This window comes from Gorilla gorilla, chromosome 1, assembly GCF_029281585.2.
Source record: "Gorilla gorilla gorilla isolate KB3781 chromosome 1, NHGRI_mGorGor1-v2.1_pri, whole genome shotgun sequence".
Taxonomy (NCBI): domain Eukaryota; kingdom Metazoa; phylum Chordata; class Mammalia; order Primates; family Hominidae; genus Gorilla; species Gorilla gorilla.
Genome location: NC_073224.2, coordinates 42,278,973 through 42,298,599, shown reverse-complemented (window position 1 = coordinate 42,298,599; position 19,627 = coordinate 42,278,973). Strand labels below are relative to the sequence as shown.

Below are 19,627 nucleotides of genomic sequence, written 5' to 3'. Positions count from 1 at the left end.
GAAAACAGTTCAGCAGTACCTTTAAAAAATTAAAAACAGAATTCCCTCAGGATCTATGGATTCTCTTTCTGAGTATAGACCCAAAAGAACTTAAAACAGAGTCTTGAAGCGATATTTGCACACCCGTGTCACAGCAGCATTATTCATGGCAGGCAAAAGGTGGAAGCAACCCAAGTGTCCATCAACACACGAATGGTTGGATAAACAACTTGTGGTCCATACATACAATGGAAGGAAATCCTGATACATGCTACAACATGGATGAACCTGGAGGATATTATGCTGAGTGGATTAAGTGTTCTGTCTTTTTTTAGATTCTATAATTCTCTGTTTGGCATCCATCACAGGGCCCATTGCTATAAACTACATTGTATTATTTTCTGCCTTCTCGATGGTCTTAGATTTGTGGCCTTGCTGACTGGGGAAAGGCTGCATCTCCCAGGGCTAGTCAATTCTTAGAGGGCTAGTAAATTCTGAGGCCCCTGCCCCAGCACATCTTCCACAGGCAAACTCACCAACTCAGTGCCCACACCCCCAACCATCTCCTTTATCAAAAGCCAGTGTTCCGCCTTGCCTTAAATCCACCCAGGGCCACCCACCAGACTGCTGTACCCTACAGCCTACCAGATTTACTCAAACTTGCCAGCCTTAGCTGCTTACCCTGTCCTACCTCACCTTTCCTAAGGAAAACAAAATAAGGGTTTGGCCTAGGCTGTCCCCTCACTCCTTCTGCCTCCTAACCAATCCTGCTGCTTCTCTATGTGGCCCTATAGGGTCTGGCATGCTCCTTCTTCTTAGGAAATTTAATAAAATTAAAATCCCTTGGGTACAACTGACACAATCAGTCAGTCACAAAAAGCCAAATTCTGTATGATTCCATTTATATGAACTATCTAAAGTAGTCAAGTTCATGGAGACAGAGCAGAATGGGGGTTACCAGGGGCTGAGGGCAGGAGAAAATGGAGAGGTGTTGTTTAATGGGTAGAGTTTCAGTTTTGCAAGATGAAAATTTCTGGAGATTGCAGCACAACTAATGAATTGCACACTTAAAAAATTTTATGTGTTTTTCACTACAATGTTTTTAGATGCTAAAAAATATACATATTATTTTTTGAGACAGCATCTCGCTCTGTTGCCCAGGCTAGAGTGCAGTAATGCAATCTTGGCTCACTGCAACCTCTCTCTCCAGGCTCAAGCAATCCTCCCACCTCAACCTCTCAAGTAGCTGGGACCACAGGTGCACATCATCATGCCCGGTTAATTTTTGCGTTTTTTTTTTTTTGTAGAGACAAGTTTTTGCCATGTTGGCCAGGCTGGTCTTGAACTCCTAGACTCATGCGATCTGCCCACCTCAGCCTCCCAAAATACTGAGATTACAGGCATGAGCTACCGCACCCAGCCAAAAAATAAGTTTTTAAATCAATTTTAAAATCCCCACCAAGAATCCTGGTCCAAACACCAATTCAAACTAGAAGGATGTAAACTTTGAAGTACATATGGTCTATATACTTAGCTGAAAAATGAAAAAATGATCTGGTCTGGGATAGGAAGCAGCAGAAAAACCTAAAAGATAGTTGGGGGAAGCAGTAGGAAAGTTGGAAACTGGCTGCCTGTAAGTGTAATGCAGTCCACAAATATTCATTCAATCATCTGTTCAACAAACATGTACTTAGTACCTACTATGTGCCAAGTACTGTTCTCGATGCTGTGCAAGTGGCAGTAAACAAAACAGATTTAAGACCCTGCTTACAATCTGATGTTTGTTTGGCTCAGTGTTCTTTAAAAATTTGAACATGTTGCCACCATTTAAACATCAAAATATCTCACATAAAAATACTGATTTCCATTAGCTCTTCAAAAAAAAAAAAATCTGATAGCACTGGCCTGAATTTCAGTCCAGGCACAATTATCTAGGACTTAACTAACTACCCTCATTGACAGGGCAAGCATTCTCTTCTTGGCCACAGTCCCACCACTCTCTGTGTGCTACGGGTGTGCTTTACTCATTTACTCTTCCTGCCTAGCCCCATAGGCATTTGGATTTTTAACCTGCATTCCATCTCGTGCCTGGGCTTCCAAGTCAGATTTCACAAAGTTCGAATCCCACATCTGCTACTGCTAGCTGTGTCAGTTGAGCTATATTTTTTCTGTCTCGGTTTCTCGATCGGTAAAATGGGGGCAATAATAATGGTATCTATTTCATAGCGTTGTCATAAAGATTAAATGAGATAGTGTGCAAGGTGTGTAGCACAGTGCTTGACAAAAGTCGATTCTCATTAAATTCCTGATATTTTTATTATTTTTGGTTGCTGTGTTATTACTCTTGTTCACCATCACCATCATTAGAACCAGCAGCAGCAGCAGCAGGATTGAAAGAAAAATACTTAAAATAGGGACAGAATTTCAGGACCTGTCCAATTGTGAAAGGTCCCCTTCTTGTACCATTCCTCCCCCTCCCTCAATTTTCCTTTTTTCTCTCCTTGTCTTTTTTTTAATCCAGGATAATTTTGAAAGTTGACTCTGTAACTCCAGGGGGTCTTTTACCATCTGGATGCTCCCAGGCTACAAATTCCAGAGCAGCGGGCAGAGTCAACATATAACCTCAGGGGGCAAAATTAACAGTCTGAGGTAGTCCTCAAACAGGATAAAACACCCTATTTTAAAAGGCAATAAACCTAGTGCTTGAAAGCCCTCAAACGCTCTACAAAGATATCATGAAGCCACGACTATGATTTTAAGACATGCCGCATGTATGGGTCCTACTGATGCATAAGAATTGCTCTGGGCCACTCACCCACCATCCCGTAGATGCAGCATTTGAGGGAAGATTTTCCAAATTTGCCATATACACTTAGAGCAGTCCTCTATGGATAGGAAAGTATGAACCAGTGGTTTTACAACTGAAAAGGCACCAGGGAATTTGTAAAGGTGCAGATTCCCAGCAGATTCCCAGACTCTCTCTACTAGACAGTCTGATTCCCTGAGCCTGGGGTCCCCCTCGATGGTGCCGGTGCCTGAGTTTTAATGTGCTCCCGGGCAGGCGGGCGGGGCTGACTCAGGCAGTCCCCATACTACTGAAAATAATACTGAGGATGTGTGCCAACTCCTCCATCATCCGAACAAGCCTTCACCCCATGACCCCAGCTCAAACCACTTTGTGCAACACCACACATTTAAGGCTGCAAAAGAGACTTGCAGTGTGCCCTCCAGTCCTTCCTCTTTAGAAGGGAAATAAGAACTGTTGAGAGAATTGAACAAAGCAGAGAATCTGAGAGCCCCTAAACCCAGCGTGTGGACCAGAGCAGGCACTGGAGGCATCGGTACAAGTCACATACTAAGCAGAACTTTGTTCGGTCGCCTGGCAGCTCCCCTCCTGTAGCCAACAATAAACAAGCATCCATCTCTCTCCATCATCCACTGCCGTGACTGAGCAGGACTAACAGCTAGAACAGAAATTCTTCCTCCTATTACATCTTCTAAATAAATCAAATGGCAACAGAGCCCAGGGAATGGCAGCTTTTCCATGCCTTTTGACCAGTCAACTATCAATAAATCAGGAGAAAAATCCCTCCGTACGCAGAAAAAAGCCTTATTTCCGTGATTAAAAGACAATGAAAAATTTACACAATAGTTAATGGAGTTTTTAAAAACTGAGTTCAGCATTTGGGAGAAAAAATACTCTCAGATGTAAAAGTATCCACTGGTCACTTATTTTTTTTTTAATGTTAATATGTCTATCTTCCTTCCAGCACCACACTCTTTTGTTTATTGGAGATTTGTAGTGAGTTTTGAAATTAGAGAATGTGAGTCTTCCTATTGTTTTTCAAGATTGTTTGACTACTAAGGGTATATTGTAATTCTATATATATTTTAGGATCAGCTTCTCTATTTAAGAAAAAAAATAAGCCAGTAGGGTTTTAGTAAAGATTGCACTGAATCTATATATTGCTTTGTGTAGTGCTATCATGTTAATAACAGCTTCCAATTCATAAGTAGGGAATATCTTTTCATTTATTTAAATCTGATATTTCTGTCATTGATGTTTTGTGGTTTTTCAGTGTGCCTCCTTGAAGAAATTTGTTTCTAAATATTTCAACATTTTTAGTGCTATTGCAACAGGAATTGTTTTCTGAATTTCGTCTTAGCATTCTCTATTGCTAGCATAAAAACAAATGATTCTCAAATGTGAAAAAAAGAAAAAAAAACTGAGTTCAGGATACTTACTGAATTTTTAATCCCATAAAAGGGATTTTCCTTTCTACTTCGTTCTCTTGAGAAATATCTTGCTATTTCACTGACCCTGGAAAAGTTACCTTTGGCAAAGTACAACTTTCCTGGAAAAACTGCAATTGGGCTGATATTCTCAGTTAGGCCTGCTATATCTGATAAAGAGCTTTGTACTCAACTTTTCAAAGCTCTTAATACCTAGGTATAATTTCCTGCACTCCTCTTTCGATAACATAAAAGCAGGAAGTACACCTCCACCTCATCCCAGAGGAGCTAGATTAACCCTGCCACTGCCAGGTTCTCAAGAAAATTTCTCTGTATTGGCACCTGCATAGCTGATGAGCCCAATATTAAAATAAAACAAATTTTTGCTTCTACAGTGTCTTCACCCTTCCTTTTTTCACAGTTGAAGCCACACTATTGAAGGGGTAGGAATAATTTCTCTATGATGTCTTGTGTGTTTTGGTTTTGTTTTCAGTGCCAACAATGCAAGAGGCCAAGGTACCATATACGAATTGAAAAGTAATTCACAGCCCTTCAGAGTATCCTTTGCAAGGATGGCAGTGACCAGTTAGAGACATTGCTGTCCCCACTGAAATATATTTAAAAGAGTCATCACTGTGCAGTGTATGCTGGGCTGATATGACATCTGCCAGAAAGCTAGCATTCCTATAAAAGCGGACAGTTTATTAAGATATGTTGACTTTCCTGCTGGACATCATTCTTGCCAGATTAGCACCAGAGCAAAACAAACACAAAATGTGGTTGGTAAAGTTTGTTTGAAGTTACCTACTACTAACAGCTTACCGCAGCAATACACAGTATTACCAGGACTGTAAATATTTATTTTCCTTGGGTATAGATTCAAAGGAAATAGAAAGGCAATGTTTGTTTGAAAACACTGAATTAATTTTGATATTAAAAAAAAAACTCAGAGAGGCAGGCAGGTGCTAAGTGTTCCACCTAGGGAAATTCTAATCTTTACAAACAGAAAAGGCACACACATTCCTTTGCTACTATCATATCCCCACTTGATAGCAATTCCTGTTACCCACCCCACCCCACTCCACCTACGCTACGCACCAGGCATACTCCTCCTGGCTTCTGGACTATGCCTTGAACTTTAAGGCACCTGCTCTCCTTTCTCACAGTTCATGTTCCCTCTTTCCTCCTGGAGAAATTCTTTCTCATCTTCCCACCAAATATGTCCTATCCAACCTTCCAGGCCCAGCTATCTCCTCCACTCCTAAGGCTGTCACCTGTCATCCAGGCAAATGTAATCGGTCCTACCTCTAAGCCTTTACAATGTCGTGTCCACATCTTTCACAGGGCAATTGCCAGCCCTGCACAGCTACCTCCTTCTGCCTCAAGGACACGGTCACCTCCATTTCTGTGAAGGCATGGTCAGTGTACTATAAAATTTCCACATAAACAAACTTTATGTATGTATGACAAAATGCATGATATGTCTTCCTTTCTGAAATAATTACTGCATCAAAACTTAAGGATGCTAAATGGGGAAGGGAAAAGCCTTCAAGTATGTCTCCTTGGCACACTAACCACCAAGGTTAAGATTAACTCAAGACAAAGTGCACATTGAATCTAAAGAAGCTTGAGATGGTACTGCTAGGTCAACTCACCAAATTTAATGAGCATAATATTAAAAAAAAAAAAAAGTAAAGTAAGAAATACCCAAAAATCTAATCATAGCACTAGCCAGAGGCCATAAATGAAAATATGCAGGAACACATCAGCAAAGTGAAACTTACCTTTCTTCTGAGATGACATGGAAAGAAAAATATAACTGGAGGCAGGAGGAGTAGGGAGGGAAAGGGACCCTTCCCTAGTCCCTCTAGACTATACAAAGCTTTATATCCGTGATCCGAGGCAGGCGGATTGCTTGAGCTCAGGAGTTTGAGACCAGCCTGGCCAACATAGCGAAACTGTGTCTCTATAAAAAATACAAAAATTATCCAGGAGTCGTGGCACATGCCTGTAATCCCAGCTACTCTAGAGGCTAAGGTGGGAGGATCACTTGAGCCTGGGAGGCGAGGTTTGCAGTGAGCCAAGATCGTGCCACTGCACTCCAGCCTGGGTGACAGAGAGAGACTCAATCTCTAAAAATAAAATAAAATATAGAAAGCTTATAATATAAAGACCTCTAAAGAAGGTACTTAAAAATATAAAAAACTTATAAAATCCTCCCCAGAAGGAACAATGCGTTGGTATCTTTTCATAACCCCTGAGCTACCATATTTATTTCACCTAGCACATGGTAAACAATAAATGTTTGTCAAAAGATTGAACTGGGTACTGTATCCGAAAATCCATCATGGATGCGATGAATTTCTCTTCCCGAGGATGAAATTATTGTTTTGGAGAAGACGGGAAAACACATCATGTAAAAATGTCAGAGATATTTCTACCCAGCTAAAATATGACACCAATATATCCAAACCACTACTCTCTATTCGCCACTACTGATAAAAGAAACTCCCTAACCAGATTCAGAAACAGCCCTTTTAGAATCTGATAAATGATATCCCCAGAATGACAACAGTTTATTTCACATCTTCATTTCATTAAGGTCATTAAGCATATTAAATATGTTACATTACATAAACTATTCCAAATATAGGCTTTTGTCTTGAATAGTATTATCCTCTATTATCCACTGTGGTAGATGATCTATTTCACAAAGAATGAAAAACAGTAGATAATGACCAAGGAATTTATTCATACAGAGAGGATGAGACTTCAAAAATGAACTTCCTCTGGGTTCTGTTGAGCCCAAGGACTGAAACCATTTAAAATCCCACTGGGCAGATGGGTTGGCTGGGTGCAAGTGGGACAGAACAAGGAAGGGGTACAGTTACCCTATTATTTGTGCTACTTCTAAATACAACAGCTATTCACTTTATTTTAGATAAAGTTATATTCAGCTAAACTGAAACAAAAAAAGAGGTAAAATTAAGTAACTACGCTACCCCAAAAAAAGTCTTTATGTTCAGGCAGCAAGATAAATAAATGTTAGTTTGAGGAATGTCCTAAGAATATCTGCCTTGTGTTCTGTTCTATATTTTAGGTATGTTGGCTTTAAACTAATTTCCTAGATAATTTGATCATTGCCTTTAATTAAAAAGAACAAAACGAAACAGGCCAGGCACAGCAGCTCATGCCTGTAATCCTAGCACTTTGGGAGTCCAAGGCAAGCCGATCACCTGAGGTCAGGAGTTCAAGACCAGCCTGGCCAACATGGTGAAACCCCACCTCCACTAAAAATACAAAAATCAGCCAGGCGTGGTGGTGGGCACCTGTAATCCCAGCTACTTGGGAGGCTGAGGGAGGAGAATTGCTTGAACCTGGGAGATGGAGGTTGCAGTGAGCTGAGATCATGACACCACACTCCAGCCTGGGTGACAGAGCAAGACTCTGTCTCAAAAAACAAAACAAAACAAAACTCAACAATCAAGAGGGAAGCACCTTTATACAGCATTGCATTCCTGTATCAAAGCCCTCACCACTCCAAAAATGATCTGATTGAGTCTGTTCCCCCACCCCCATCTCCAACTAGAAGCACCTTATTTATTTTCAGAGTTACTGCCCCAAACTTGCAACACAGTGAGTTCTCAATAATGCTTGCTGGTCCATAATATACTGAAGTAACTTCCTAATATACATTGATACATTCCAGGGACAGTTTCAGATACTAAAGCACTCTTATTTGTATAGCAGGCTAACACTAAATTATTCTTATTTACTTGTTAAACCAATCCTGCCTAGCCTTCTGCTAGGTGATAGAGATAATCGCTTGCATATACTGTTTTTTGAGTAGCATATTACATGAAAGTTCTTTCAAATTAATCTGGATTATTAATATTCACAAAGAGTTTTAACCCTCCCACCCCATGAAATCTTTTATTCAAAATATAAGCAAGCAGGCTGGGTGTCGTGGCTCATGCTTGTCATCCTAGCACTTTGGGAGGCCAAGGGGGGCGGATGGCTTTAGTGCAGGAGTTCAAAACCACCTGGGCAACAAAGAAAGTTCTGTCTCTACAAAAAATAAAAAATTAGCTCGGCATGGTGGCTAGCACCTATAGTACCAGCTACTTGGGAGGGTGAGGTGGGAGGATCCCTTGAGCCCGCAGGGTTCAAGGCCGCAGTAAGCTATGATCGTGCCACTGCACTCCAGCCTGAGTGACAGAGCAAAACCCTGTCTCAAAAAAAAAAAAAAAAACAATATATATATATATATATATATATATATATATATATATATATGCAGGACAGTCAGGTACGAATCAGTCTGTCTGTCCATCATTTGGTAGAGATGCAATGAGAAAATGAACAACAGCTAAGCCGGCAATGACTACTGACCCCAGAGCTTACTATGTGGCAGGCTTTCCTGAGGAGAAAAGGTTATGAACGTCTTATCCAAAGAAACTGTCCTCTTTTCTTTTGATTCTCTACAAACTACATCTAAACCAATAAATATATAGTAACAATAAAAATGACGAAACTGAGAAGGTTTTAGAATGCTTTTGTTTTAAATTAGACTGTGGTAAGCAATGGAATCAAGTCATCAACTCCAGCATAACAGATACAACACTAAGAATGGTGGAACAGAAGTTTTGATTCAAGAAAGTTACACAAAAAGAATGAAGAATTCTGCAAAACAGAATTTAAATACTTCAGGATGCCTGGAATCTAAAAGAAAATGTCAAGTAGTTCAGCAGCAGGTGGGAACAGAAAGAGGCTCATTACATTCCTCATCAAACTCACCCATAACCACTGCACTGATGGTCATCTCTCCACGGTGGGAAGAGAGGAGCAGGCTAAATGCAATCTACAGGCCCCCCTCCAGTCCCCGCTTTTACTGTTCTGCATGCACCATATACTTTCCTCCATCACTCTGACTTGTTGAGTTTATTGGGATCAGTCTTGTGATTAAGTGCCTTGTAAATAAATACAAAACATTTCACCAGTTCACTCAAATGTTTTACTGCCTGACCTCCTGCTTGGAGGTTACACATGGAGCTGATGAAAAGAATGTCATAAGCATTCTTTTCTACCCACCTGGACTAAATTGTTATTTACCCCAGGCCAGTGTCTCTTTAAAGAAGCTAAAATTGCCTTCCTTCTTTCTGTAACACTGGGGTAAATAATACAGATTCACAATGCCTAACAGCTCCACATGTCATTTCACAGAAGGCATTTGAGGGAAAAAGAGTCATCTGTTTTCCTAAGTAGAAAATGAAATTTATCTTTGGAGAAATAACAGTTTTTTTAAAGGAAGCTCAATGCAATTTAAAAAATAAAAACATGTTTTCTTGAAAACACATGAATCAGTGAGAGATCCATGGCCCACATGGCATGTTAATCGCTTTATAAAAATATTTCTCATATAAATGCATACACGAGTATGCTGTTTTCATAAAGTACTTGACAGCCCCTTAGTTAATGGCAAAAAGGACTTCTCAGCTACCTGCTCTAGCTAAGGTATAGAAAAGAGCCCTCTGATATAATCATCCAATTAAAACAGCAGATCCCTTCCTTGAGAGAAAAAGATGTATAAATACTAAATGTGACAGTATAAACAAACAGAAACAAGAAAGAACGGCCAGGCGTGGTGGCTCACGCCTGCAATCCCAGCACTTTGGGACACCAAAATGGGTGGATCACCTGAGGTCAGGAGTTTGAAACCAGCCTGGCTAACATGGTGAAACCCCATTTCTACTAAAAAATACAAAAAATTAGGTGGGCGTGATGGCTTGCGCCTGTAATCCCAGCTACTCAGGAGGCTGAGACAGAAGAACCGCCTGAACCAGGGAGATGGAGGTTGCAGTGAGCCGAGATAGCGCCACTGCATTCCAGCTTGGGCAACAAGAGCGAAGCTCCATCTCAAAACACACACCCCCCCCCCCCCCCACACACACACACACACACGAACAAAAGAACTAGAAGAGTTCAATAAGAAAAACGACTAAAGGTAGGAAAATACGCAGTTAGGAAAAGTATGGGCAGAACTGATGCAGCACATCCCCCAGTTGTTTGTCAGAAGGTACCTAAAACCATGTTTCATAAGATTTTTGTTTTTTTTTTTTTTTTACTTAATCTGCAACAACATATAAATCTGGAGCTTCTTTTTTTTTTTTTGAGATGGAGTCTCACTCTGTTGCCCAGGCTGGAATGCAGTGGCACAATCTCGGCTCACTGCAACCTCCACTTCCCAGGTTCAAGCAGTTCTCCTGCCTCAGCCTCCCTAGTAGCTGGAATTAGAGGTGTGCACCATCACACCCGGCTAATTTTTGTATTTTTAGTAGAGACAGAGTTTCGCCATGTTGGCCAGGCTGATCTTGAACTCCTGGCCTCAAGTGATCTGCCCACCTCAGCCTCCCAAAGTGCCGAGATTACAGGTGTGAGCCACTATGTCCGGCCTGAAGCTTCTTATATCATCTTTTCCCCACAACTATGAGAGATTTCATACCAGTAATGTAGCATCTTAAGGATCAAAAGTAGCTTCAATGGAATATGGAAACCTACGGCAAGTTTGGAAGTTGGTACAATCACTACCAAAGTAAGCTTCGATTAAATTAATATCTTGTTTTCAAAAACAGTAACTTGCAAAATGGCCAGTCAACAAATAGCTAATTCAACTAACTATCTGTGTTCAGAAAAGGAACAAGCAGGATACAAACATCCAAGCCCGCAGAACGTAACCACTAAATATATATGCAATACCTGTTTTCCATCAGGTTCTGAAACAAATTCGCTGTCCTAATTATATTCAGTTTAAACCAGCGTAAAAAACAGTTAACATTCATTGAGCCTACACCAAATGGTGGTAAGTGGAGGAGGTTGCTGAGAAGTGCAGTTAACCAATTCAAGGCCATTTTAAATAAAGGACAAGAAAAGTGAAACTGAAGACCACCAGACGGCAAAAATAAAGACCGCAAGCAGTAAAAGCTTTACTTATAAACAAAAGACAACCAATTGTGAAAATAAATGCCATGGTGTTTTAAATGACTTAATGTGGGCAACTCCTTGTTTAAGACGGCATAAAATTGCAGGTGATATCAATTACATTTAAAATGCTGGCAACATAAGACTGAGGAGAAAGAAGGCAGTCACTCGGCCTATTCAGAAGCAGGGAAACACTAAATCGAGACCTTTTGAAATTGTGGTGGTGATCAGAAGCTGACTACAGACCAAAATAATGAAAATTATTCTCACTCCTAAGACTTAATCATACTTAGTGAGGCACCTAAGGTTATGGGAGATTAATGTGCTATTCATCCTTGGACAATCCTTACATTGTCACAATATAGGATCTACAAGGACAGGTCAGATCCATCTTTATAGAGGCAGTGCCCTTGAACCTGGCATCCCGAGGTCAACACAGTCTCTCGCAGAAACACATCCACTTCCCCACATATCCCCATATCATCCCATTTTTCTTATATACCTCTTACTGGAAGTCCTTCCTAACCAAGAATGAACCCAGAGCAATCTGTCATGCACTGCATGACATCTCAATTAATGACGGACCACATACACGACAGTAGCCCCAGAAGATTATAATACCATATTTTTACTGTGCTCTATGTTTCGATACACAGATACTTACCATTATGTTACAGCTGTCTACAGTATTCAGTACAGTAACATGCTATACAGGTCTGTAGCCTAGAAGCAACAGGCTACACCATCTAGCCTAGGTGTGTAGTAGGCTCTACCATCTAGGTTTGTGTAAATATATTCTATAATGTTTGCTCAACGACTAAATTGCCTAATAAGTCAATTCTCAGAACATACCCCCGTGTTAAGCAACCACAGATTTGACAACGAGGGGCCCTGAGTGCAGTTTCAGTGACCCCACTTCCGGAGGTATCCGGGCTGCTGGCCCCAGGAGTACTGGCCACCACCACAAAGCCTGGAGTCCCTCCTCCTCCTGCTGTGGCTGACCAGGATCCTTGAGTTCCTGTCACTGAACACTGGGGCTAGGAATCTATTTTTGCACTGAAATAGTATTTGAGAGTAATCAGATTCTTTTTTTTTTTTGAGATAGAATCTTGCTCTGTCACCCAGGCTGGAGTGCAGTGGTACAATCTCGGCTCTCTGCAACCTCTGCCTCCTGGGTTCAAGTGGTTCTCCTGCCTCAGCCTCCCAAGTAGCTGGGATTATAGCCATGCACCAACACGCCTGGCTAATTTTTGTATTTTTAGTAGAGGCAGGGTTTCACCATGTTGGCCAGGCTGGTCTCAAACTCCTCACCTCGGGTGATCTACCTGTCTCGGCCTCCCAAAGTGCTGGGATTACAGGCATGAGCCACCATGTCTGGCTGACTAGATTCTATAGTATGCTACATAAGAGGCAAGAAGGCTTTTGCCAGACAGCTGAGAACTAAAGCACCAATTTTCACATCGTTCTATAAGAAAATCAATTCCTCATTGCAAGCTGATTTACAAGTTTTTGAAACTACTTCTATATGAAGTAGGCCTAGAAAAGGAAACAGTATGCACATATCAAGGCAGTAAAAGTGAAGAGGGCTGGGCATGGTGGCTCATGCCTGTAATCCCAGCTACTTGGGAGGCTGAGGCAGTAGGACTGCTTGAGTCCAGGAGTTCAAGACCAGCCTGGGCAAAAAAACAAGACTCTGTCTCTAACAAAAATGTAAAAATTAGCTAGGCAGGATGCTGCACACCTGTAGTCCCAGCTCCTTGGAAGGCTGAGGCAAGAGGATCCCTTGAGCCCAGGAGGTCAAGGCTGCAGTGGGCTATGATCGTGCCACTGCATTCCAGCCTGGACAACAAAGAGAGACCCTATCTCTTAAAAAAAAAAAAAGGCGGGAGGGGGCGGGTGGAGAAGGATTCAAAATATAATAGGATCAATGGAAAGACAACGTATCTCCTGTGAAATTTATTTTTTCAGACTATGCTCCTCTCCAGCAACCTCTAATGTATCAGCTATGGCTCCCTATTTCAAAATCCTTCACCCACCTCCTAATCTTCTCTTCTCTCTCTTGTCTATCACATCCTGTTCTCTAGAGATTTCCAGCCCAGAATTTGAAACACCCCAAGTGTCTCAAATTATTTCAAAATAAGTTATGAAACTTTCAAAACAAATTAATATAGTAAGTGTACACTATAAAGGAATCTGCCATGGAGGGTGTCAGGAAACCCAAAACCCTGGAGATCATGTTGCAATTCCCAAAAGGAAGCAAACCACAGCTCAGGAGAGGCCAAGGAGGTATATATGTAACATATAGCAGTCCCACAAACACTTTCAAGAACTACACAGAATCAGCACTAAATCTCTGCAAAGATTCAGAAGTCGATGCCAGCACTGTGACAGAAGGCAACATTTTGCAGAGGGCAGTGGAGGTACAACAGAATATGTATCTTTTTCCACAGTGGAGCAAAACTTCGGCTAAATTCTACTAAACCTCTTACCCCAACCACTTCCAACCTCTGACGGGACACTTTTCTAAAATGATCCCAACAACCCTGGTGAACCTCTGAAAATGTATCCAAACAAAATTAATTGTAATGTAAACAAATGTAAAAACAAGTATACTGCATACGTTATAGTCCCATTTCTCATGGGAAGGGTCAGCTGCGAATGCTAAGATCATTCAAATAACATGAATTATCACTGCAAAACAAAAGTTTAAATTTACTATTTAAATTTGCTACTTGAATCTTTCCTGGACAAAAACAAACCTGGCAACTAGTTTCTTCTGAAGAGTACACAGCACAGAAGTTTCCTCTTTCACTCTGACCGCAAATTCAACCACAGAGTTAAAACAAAAAGTTTTATAGAATTCATGAATATGTACAGAGGTGTTCAGCTGGGAAGCTTAGGAATCATATTCTAATAGATCAACTAAGTCAACAAAGACAAAGAAACTGAGTCATGGGTGGCTAAGTAACTTGCCTAAAACCAAAATAGCTAATTAGTGACTTGGGACTCAGGTTTCTGAAATTCCACAGGCGTGCACTTTCCACTAGACCACATGGGTGAGGATGGGGGATGGTAGGAGGAGGTGCAAAAATTCAAAATGGACTTGGCCCGTTACACATCTGCCCAGAGTAGTTTCATCTTACATGGCCTAAGGGACTCTCAAGGAACAAGCTAGAGTCAACCTTTTTTTTTTTTTTTTAAGACAGAGGCTTGTGCTGTCACCCAGGCTGGAGTGCAGTGGCATGATCTCAGCTCGCTGCAGCCCCTGTCTCCTGGGTTCCAGCGATTCTCCTGCCTCAGCCTCCTGGGTAGCTGGGATTACAGGCGCACACCACCACGCCCAGCTAATTTTTATATTTTTAATAGACAGGGGTTTTCACTATGTTGGCCAGGCTGGTCTTGAACTCCTGACTTCAGGTGATCCGCCTGCTTCCACCTCCCAAAGTGCTGGGATTACAGGTGTGAGCCACCACGCCCGGCCAAGCTAGAGTCACTTCTAATGGTGCCTGGGTAGCGTTTTTAGACAATAAAGTGACTAACATTAATTTGGAGTCAGAGTATACACATACCAACAGTAATTCAAATACCATTCCAAAAGTCACTATCTGATTTTCTAAAGGTCAGATAGGAATTAAAGGAAAAATGCCATTTGAATATATTCAATTGCCAATAAAATATACACTCCAAGGAGACTGACTACCCTTAGAATCTGTTAAGTAAGGACTCAAGGTCCCCAGATGGTTAAAAGAAAAAAAAAAATAGAAAAAGAGAGATAGCTCTGGTAGAAAAAAAAAAAAAAACGGTTCTTAGATCACCACAACCACAGCAATGAAAGGAACCCAAGATTACATCCAAGTACTGACTGGCCCAAACATAGCAGAGAAGAAGAGGCATTCTGATTATCAGTGTTTGAAAAATCCAGGTTTAGTTTAGGTTTGAGATGTGTGGAAGAAGTGATGAGACAGAAAAGAGGAAAAATTAGAAAACCAGAGGAGAGGAAAGAAAGTCATGAAGTGGTAAAGAGAGCAGGTGGGCCGGGCACGGTGGCTCATGCCTGTAATCCCAGCACTTTGGGAGGCCAACGTGGGCGGATCACCTGAGGTTGGCAGTTTGAGACCAGCCTGACCAACATTGAGAAACCCTGTCTCTACTAAAAATATAAAATTAGCTGGGCATGGTGACACATGCCTGTAATCCCAGCTACTGGGGAGGCTGAGTCAGGAGAATCACTTGAACCCGGGAGACAGAGGTTGCGATGAGCCGAGATCACATCATTGCACTCCAGCCTGGGCAACAAGAGCAAAACTCCGTCTCCAAAAAAAAAAAAAAAAAAAAAAAAAAGAGAAAGTGATAAGGCAAGAAGGTGCAGATCTCAGAGCCTTGGCAGGAAAGCCCCCACCTTCTGCAGAGGAAAGCTCCAGTCAAGACATACACATTAGACCAGATGGTAAAGGACATTTGTAGGTTTCTGTCTGCGTGCAGGCAGAGGTTTCTACAGAATATATTGGGTCTATACTTTCGCTCTCCCTGTTCTAGAACTTGATCTTATGCATTCGATCAGGAGTAACCAATGCCAACTTAGAAATTTATACTGCGAAGCCCTAATTCTCAAGAGGACTCAGCTCATTCTTAACCCAAAAGGCCTAGTATCTGGGGAAATCACTTCAGAATTCAAAAATTCTGAATAAAGGGATTTAATCACCCTAACCATTATAATGAAAGGAGGATAGGCTTGAAGCATGCATCAGTAATTCCACTGCTATTTCAGTCTTCTCTAAAAATTAATTATATATTTTTTAATAATTTCTTTTTTAGCATTCCTTTCTATTAACCAAAAACTTCTATTGACATAACAGTGTTTCCTCTTGCTTCCAAGATTCTGAACGGTCATGTGGCTAAAACATGGACTGGATCTCAGACTAAGGCAGAAATGTATGCTGAGGAACACATGCCTAGTCAAACACAATGAAGTAGAAAAATCTATAAGGTGGTAGAGAAAGTAGGTAAGCTGAACTTGCAGCCTATCAGCCAAATGCAGTCTGGTGGTTTTAAAATGTTTTTCTCTTCATAGCTTTTTTACTAAAAGTCTGTAAGGAACGTTTAAGCATCAGTAAGATACACAGAAAGAAGAATGGTTACAATATTGAAAATAGTAACACTGATAAGCACTTCTCTCGACAGCTTCTCTCTAAAGTCACTTCTCTCTAAAGTCAAAAGTTACTGAGCACCTACCAAGGATCAATATTGCAATAAGACACTCTAACTTTAAGTCATCGATATCTTAATAAATATTTAATATTCATGTATAAAACAAAACAGTGACTAAATACAGCCTTACAAATTATAAAATCTGGCAGTATGTAAACTGGGCAATCCTTGGAAGAGAAGTTTTGGCAACAAAGAACATAAAAATGTATATGTTATTTTATTTCATGCATTAAACCTACTCCTGGGAATTCAACCCAAAGGAATAACTGGAAAGAAAAAAAGACACTATATGTACAAAGACGTTAGTGGTATTTTATTTATAGTAGCCAAACAAACACCTGGAAATAAATAGTCAACAAATGGAAATTGTTAATTATAACATACTACTTAATGAGCTATACATCCATTAACATTATAAGTATATTAAGAATACGTCGCAACAGAGAAAAGTGTGACTAAAAAGATAAATGGGAAGAAAAGCAGAAAAAGTATTCTCACAATATATTGCTCTATGTGACTATTATTCTAAATATATGACATGATTACAGTTATATAATGAATAGAAAGTTTAGAAATAATATATAAAAACACAGTGGATATACTTGAGTGGTAGGGTAATTGGTTTTAATATTCTTGAGATACTTTAAGAACTGAGGTATGGCGGCTGGGCGCAGTGGCTCACGCCTCTAATGCCAACACTTTGGGAGGCCGAGGTGGGCGGATCACTGGAGGTCAGGAGTTCAAGACCAGCTTGGCCAATATGGTGAAACTCCGTCTCTACTAAAAATACAAAAATTAGCCAGGCGTGGTGGTATATGCCTATAATCCCAGCTACTCAGGAGACTGAGGCACAAGAAACACTTAAATCTGGGAGGTGGGGGTTGCAGTGAGCCGAGATCGTGCCACTGCACTCCAGCCTGGGTGACAGAGCAAGACTCCATCTTAAAAAAATAATAATAATAATAATTGAGGTATGGTTGTTTTAAAAAATGGGCTTTAGCTTGATGATACCCACAGCCTATGTAAGTCAAGAAGATGGGGCCGGGTATGGTGGCTCACACCTGTAGTTCTAAGACTTTGGGAGGCCAAGGTGGGAAAATTACTTGAAGCCAGGAGTTTGAGACCAGCCTGGGGATATAGCAAGATCTTCATCTCTACCAAAAAAAAAAAATTAAAATTAAAAAATTTAGCTGTGTGTGGTGGCGCATGCCTGTAGCCCCAGATACACAGGAAGCTGAGGTGGGAGGATCACTTAAGCCCAGGAGTTTGAGGCTGCAGTGAACTGTGATCACACCACTATACTCTAGCCTGGGCATGACAGAGTGAGACACTGTCTCTCTGCCAAAAAAAAGTCAAGAAGATGGGTCCTAATCCCTACGGTCATAGATACCTGACCAAAAGTATGTGTTTCAGAGACCAAGGTCTTCAAAGCAGCAGAGTGAAGGAGAAAAGACGATTGGTCACACACAAGTTGGCTATCTATTTGACAACTGAGTACACTAGCAAAATAGAGCGTGCTGCACAGGTTTTCCTTCTACAGAGACACGGGAGAAATTAACACAGTTTTGGCCACCATCCTCCTTATAAACAACCTCTAACAACTTGTGGACATCAACAAACATGTGCTGGGGACAGTGGCTCATGCCTGTAGTCCCAGCACTTTGGGAGACTGAGGCGGGCAGATCACTTGACGCCAGGAGTTTGAGACCAGCCTGGCCAACATGGCAAAACCCCATCTCTACTAAGAATATAAAAATTAGCCGGGCATGGTGGCACATGCCTGTAGTCTCAACTACTTGGAAGGCTGAAGCATGAGAATTGCTTGAACTTGGGAGGTGGAGGTTGCAGTGAGCCGAAGTGGCACCACTGCACTCTAGCCTGGGCGAAAGAGTGTGTCTCAAAAAAAAAAAAAAAATACTAACCACTATATGACAATGGATTGTAAAGAACCACAAATTTGCCATATGTTTTAAAAAGCTATTCCTTGCATTGAACATTCACTGTTGGTAATGGATAAACCTCTACTTAAGAAAAACAGAGCTGACTACAGATACCTCATAGATGCAGGTATGTTAAAACAGACTAATAGTCACAGGCCTTCTTAGGTCAGCAACTACAACATATTGTCTGTTAATTACCCATCAGGTTAGGCCATAAGCAGATTTCACTGGTAGGCCAACATTCAGGCTAGGAGGGAAGAAAAAAGGAATGGAAGGAAAATACAAGAGAAAGGAGAAAGTATTAGGGAGTGAACATGGTAACACTAACTCTTTGGGGGCAACACAGTGCAGGGTCCCATAAGTGATCAACCCCTAACCAAAAAGCTCTAAAAATCTATAATACTTTCTTTTTTTCTTTTCTTTTCTTTTTTTTTTTTGAGACAGGGTCTCCTTCGGTCACCCAGGCTGGTGTGCATCAGTGGTAGGATCTCAGCTTACAGCAACCTCTGCCTCCAAGGCTCAAGCAATCCTCCCACCTCAGTCTCCAAAGAAGCTGGGACTACAGGGGTGCACCACCATGCCTGGCTACTTTTTGTATTTTTTGTAGAGACGGGGTTTCACCATGTTGCCCAGGCTGGTCTCGAACTCCTGGGCTCAAGCAATCCACCCACATTGACCTCCCTAAGTGCTGGGATCACAGGCGTGCACCATGATGCCTGGCCCTATAATATATTTTACACCCTTAGCCTCAACTCTTCCAAAATAAATAATTCAGTGAAGGAGAATATATTCCAAAGATAAGCACTCCTTTTGTTGTCAAAACTATTAGCAGTTTACGAAAATATTTACGATGAGCACGATAACCTTTAAGAGTTCAGTAGTAACCTTCTTTTTATAAATTCAGCCAAGATATCTAACAATTCAATATAAACAAGCACCCTATTTTACTGCACTAATTTTTAAAAGCTTTTACTCTGTAACTACTTAACTTCTATATTAATATAAAACATCCTCATTCCCATTTACTCTGAACCTCAGTACCAACTTTTCCTCAAATATTTACCTCCTAAAAAATCAAAACTTCATAAACAAATGGGTCCTTACCTTTCAAAAGAAATTTGCAATGAATTCCAGGGAGACTCATATAAAATGAACTGAAATTGAAATAAAATCCATTCCAGGAAAAAAAATCCGAAGACTTTCACAGCAAATCTATTCAAGTTCACATTTCTTCAACACTAATCCAAGTCTTAATAGTCACATCATTAATACTGTTAATACTCACATTT

At 40.9% G+C, this 19,627-nt stretch overlaps 1 protein-coding gene across 1 annotated transcript in view; it reads right to left on the bottom strand.

The window, feature by feature from the left end:
- The window catches only part of PTPN14 (protein tyrosine phosphatase non-receptor type 14), a 202,709-nt gene that overhangs the window by 162,479 nt on the left and 20,603 nt on the right, over positions 1-19,627 (bottom strand). The gene's annotated exons all lie outside the window — the stretch shown is intronic.